Genomic DNA, 5,022 nt, shown 5'->3' with positions numbered 1-5,022 from the left:
CTTGCCGTGGGCTCCGGAGGCTGCCCTGCCTGTTGGCCCCGGCCAGGTGTGCAGGAGTCTAATGAAATAATTAAATTCTGGAGGTTCTATAGGAACTTTCACTTATGCGTTCTCATTTTTTTCCATTAAAAAAAAAAATTCTTCCTGGAATACCCTAACACCAAATGCAGAGCTAAGCAGATAGACCCATCCCATTCCTTCCAGCAGCTTCTCACATGGTAAAATGATTTGAAGCAAAAAGAAACTAAGTTGGGGAGAGGGTTAATACCTCTGCAGCTTTTGACGAAACATTTATCTTCTTTGTATTGATTTCTTCTCAATTTCAGCCTTTGGAGTGATGCCTTTCTCTCTGGTTCTGATATATATTGTATAGTAATTACATCTAGAAGGCAGGCTCCAGGAATGCTGCAGGAAAACAAGCCCCGATGTTGGTTTAATATGACAGTATTGTATGACTTGCTGATTCAGATCAGCGGCGTTTGAACCAGATAATATTTGCATTATGGTTCGAATATGAAGATGGATGCAAGCAGAGGGTAGCAGGACGCTTGCAGAGTGTTGGTAAACTCTTTAATGCCAGAAGCCATAAAACAGCTGTGTAATGCTCGGGAATGTTTCAGGGCTCTTCGTTGCTAAAGGTTTGCCTGGAAAGCAAACTATTTTCCAGAAAGGCTTTTATGCCTTTAGTTTTTGCACAGAGCTACCATGTTAGACCTCGGTGCCTGCTCGCTCCCTCTGAAGAGCAGCGGTACCTGGTGCGCAGCGAGGGCTGCGAGTGAAACATCCTGAGAAACGGGAGCCTCCCACTCTGATCCCGCACATCAGAGATGCCCGAGGCAGGGAAGCTGCAGGGAGGATCTCTGTGGGCTATAACAGGACACTGGTGCTGACAACATCCAATGGCAAATCATCGGAATTTGTGCTGGCAGGGAATCCCGGCCAAATATTAACCATTTAGTATCTACCACGAATGCTTCTGTACCTTTTCATAGCATTTTCTAGAGAGGATTAAAGAAGTAAGGTATTTGTCAGCTTGGTTTTAATTTGTAAGCATCCTTCTGTTTCATGTCTAGCTCCCTTTAAATGGAAGAGAGGTCACTACTTGTTTTCTCCCCTGCAAATCACTTTACTTTGTGAGGAAACATAAAGGCTATTCTTTTCTTTGTTCTGTAACAATAAATGAACCGTGTAGAAAATAAGTCTTTGCAGAATTTCTTTGTTAGTAGTGTTGTAACAGGGTTTCACTGTTTAAGTAGGTATTTTTGTTGTTGTTCCTTTGGTTGCAGTAAGAGGAAGGAGTCACTCTGGCAAAAAAATATGTGGGTAAGGTTTTCCTCTTTCTGAACTGTTCAGTGCATTTCTCTGTGGGCTTGTCACTGGTAATTGCATTGGTTAATAAATCAAACCAGGACAAGGTAAGAGAGGTTGTTTCCATGGGGTCTGTTTGCTCATTAATCTAAATTCACAGTACCAAACATCAGTAAGACATAAATATTAGCATTAAGGCGATATTCTTACTATCTGATTTCTTGGTGCTTTGCCAAGACAGAATAAATATTTTTTTGTGAAGTAAAAGGTACACATTTGTGCAGTTCTTAGCTCTTCTTTGACATTCCTGTCGTCTAAGGAATGACAATTGCTACCATTATCTTAGGCTAGATGCATAAATAACAGTAATTTTCTTGAGTCTGGATTAGCTCTTTGGTAATGAATCAAATTGTTGCTAACCTGGTAACTGCCTAAATGGGGTTTTGGATTCTGAATCTTTCACAGATCTGAGCTGAGAGTTAATTTTGCATGTAACTGTCTTCTGCTTGGAGGAAAAATTATACTGGGAGCTGTGCCTTATGAACTAAGTAAATACTACTTCAGAGATTTCTAAAGGTACAGAGAGGACTGGCTTTGTCTAGTGAAGGTTTTACAGAGGAAGGTGCATTGTGCACGTAGAGAAATACGGAATGTACAGGAGAGGGCCCTCCAAGACTTTATTTAGTCCTGTGGCTTTTATGAAGATGACACTTCGTACATTTTAATTATCCCTTCTTTTCAGTGCTGTTTCAAAATACGTTACAGGAAGTTGCTAATGGAGTCCTTGCAGATAAAGAGAGTCAAGTGAGCCTTCCCAGGCTGCAAGAGCTGAGCTTGTGATTTGCTTTTTGGGGGGAAACTCCAGGGAGATCTTTGCTGTCCCTTAGCAGGCCTGTGGTTAACGGGGCCTGGACCCAGCTTGCAAAAGTCCTCAAGTGGTCACAGGAGCTGTCTGTGCTAGCAGCCAGAGGAAGAGCTTCCTAAATTTGGGAGGGTGGAAGAGGCATCACAGAAGGAAGGGATTTTAATACATTCAAAAAACCAGAAAGGAACACAATTTGAGGGTAACTGGAATTCCTTCACTGATACTGCAATACCTACAAAGCCTGTATCCAGGCTGGGGATGTTGCTCTGCTTGGAAGAACAAGGAGGATTTTTTGCTTGTGTTTATGAGTTAGGATTTCTTTTATTGCTCTCGTATCCCCTATACCCTTTCTTTTTTGTCTAGGAAAGGAGGATGTGAGGGTTTCTGATCCTGTTCAGAAAAGGGGTGTCTTAGAGCAGAGATGGACTTCTGTGAGTCAAGCAGAGATGTCATGTCCTCCACCCATCCCACCTGCATCCACACTGGAAACCTTTGTGGAACAAATAGATCCTGCTTGGTACCATAAAAAATCCCTGGAAATCACCTATTGATTCAGCAGGGTGATGGTTTCATTCCCAGTTTCTGGGTCTCTGCAGGGCCAAGTGTTGGCTGCACTGTTATCAAGTTCTGTAAGTTTAATAGTTGGAATTTGTTTCCAATTACAGAAAAGACAGCTAACAGCTCTATCCATCTTATAATCAGTGCTCAAGGACTAACATACTTACACTTTTCTGAAATAAATGTTATTAAAGTTGACTCTAATTTAAATGTTCAAGTTTCATGGTTAAATTAAGGAATGACTTCAAACTATTAATCTCAACTGTCCTTGGAAAAAAGTGCTAATCATTTGGTTGCTGCTTTTTAGCAGCCAAATGAACATGTGGCATGATGTGCTCTGAAGCCTAAGGGTCTAGTAATAACACTGTACTTTAGCTAATATATAACTTTAATCAGAGAAATTACGAAAAAATGAGCCCAATTTCTGTTTGCCCAAGTTATTGTGCTTCCATTTTTATAGAGTTGCTCCTGTGTGTTGATGAAATTGTAGTTATTTATGTTTATGTGCCATGCTACTTCCAGTTTAATTCTAAACAACAATTCTTAAATATTTTAGGAAGTGAAGCTTGTCAGACAAATGTTTTTAAAAATATGGAGTCATCTGAGGATTTAGCTATGCACCATGTGGGTTAATTTATGGTTTATGTATTCCTTCTGAGGACTGCTTGCTGCTTTAGGTGTCTAAATATCTTCATCAAGTTTTTCTTTCTTCATGAGGTAAACTCAAGTCAGTGTTTCCTCCAAAGGAAAATTGTGGATCTGCATTTTCTTGCACAGGTTGATGGGAACATAACTTCACAGATTGCCAGGAACAGCCCAGTTCCACCAGGGAGTATCAGTTTTGTGATCACATGCATGGGTTGGAAGCAAAGCAGAGAAGGAAGATGTGCACTAATGCTCCCTTTCATCCTGAGCAGAAGAGCCTGAGGTGTGGCCAGCTGGAGGTGCCCAGCTAGAGAATAACTTTTGATGAAAGCAGCTAATTTTCACATTTGTGTGTCCATAAACCTTTAGAGGAAAAAGAAAAGCACAGAAAAATGATCCTTGAGTGCTGTTAATTTTTCCATTCCTCAGAATCTTGCCCTGATGATCATGTTATCTGTTTTGCAGGGTACAGATTACTTGCCCCAGGGCAAGTCACTTCGGTTTCTTCCTTTCAGTGCTGCTAACAGGTCCTCCAGTGCTCTAAGATGATCTCAGCCCACTTCACTGAGGACAAGTGTGCTCATGAATGAATCTGGGCTGCACTGGTTGTCTCTCCAAATGCTTGCATTTCAATGTGCACTCATCTTCTTGAGGCACAGCTGCCAGGACACAGCAGATTCCAGCTTTATGCCTTGAGCTGTCACATATTTGTGGCCTAAGCAGAATCTCTTCCCACCCTGAAAGTGAACAGATGAATTAGGGAGCAGATTGCAAGCACAGCAATGATGCTGCTGAGATACTCCATGGATATTGCTGTTCTTGTCTCATTTTTCCTTTCCCCTGATATTACTGCTGGGAAGCTGGAGGAAGCAGTGGTGGGAATAAACTCCCTGCTTTGGAGGAGGAGGAGTGACGGCACAGGGCAGTAAGGGAGCTCAGGAGTTCATGCAGTCACTGTGTTTTGCTACACTGAATGGCTCACTTTACAGCAATTTGAATTAGTATTCAAGTGAACTATGGTTGAAGTAAAACAGTTACTGTATGGCCTTTTGCTTTTTTTTTTCATGTGGTTTTATTATGCATCTCCAAGTTTGCTTGGGAGTTGAAGTACTAGTGTTCTTAATTATCAAGTCATTTGAATAATGATGAACAATTTTCTAGAACTTAAAACATGTCTGCATCATGCACCTGCCAGCAGTACTGGCACATAAAATCTCAATTGATGTGGCTGTTGCAGTTTTTCCATGCATAAATTCTGCAGTGGTGCCTGAGAGATGTTTATCCTGTCCAGTGCCTGCTTTGAGGGACTTTGCATTCATAGTGTGGGGCCTTTCTAAAGAAAATCTAGGTGTTTTGAGACTTGGATGCTTAGCTTAGGAAAGCTCCTTTGAAAAATCCTTTTCTCTGCTTGCAGCAATGTAATGAATGAAACCTTGAGCCCTGAAGAGCTGCAGTGGTATTTAGGAGCAAAATGCAGGATGTTATTTGGTCTTGTGGCAGCTGCTTTGTTCTTTTTTTGAAATAAAATGTGCCTGTCTCTCTGACAGAGTGCTGTTAAAAGTTCTGTTGGGAGACAATTTATTCTGCTGACAGGAAAGGAAAGCTATCTGATAACTTCTCACAGGCAAAGTGAAGGGCTGTTCAGT

Source organism: Geospiza fortis, unplaced genomic scaffold (genome assembly GCF_000277835.1).
Source record: "Geospiza fortis unplaced genomic scaffold, GeoFor_1.0 scaffold70, whole genome shotgun sequence".
Classification (NCBI taxonomy): domain Eukaryota; kingdom Metazoa; phylum Chordata; class Aves; order Passeriformes; family Thraupidae; genus Geospiza; species Geospiza fortis.
The sequence above is the reverse complement of the archived record's forward strand: the minus strand, read 5'-3'. Positions refer to the sequence as shown.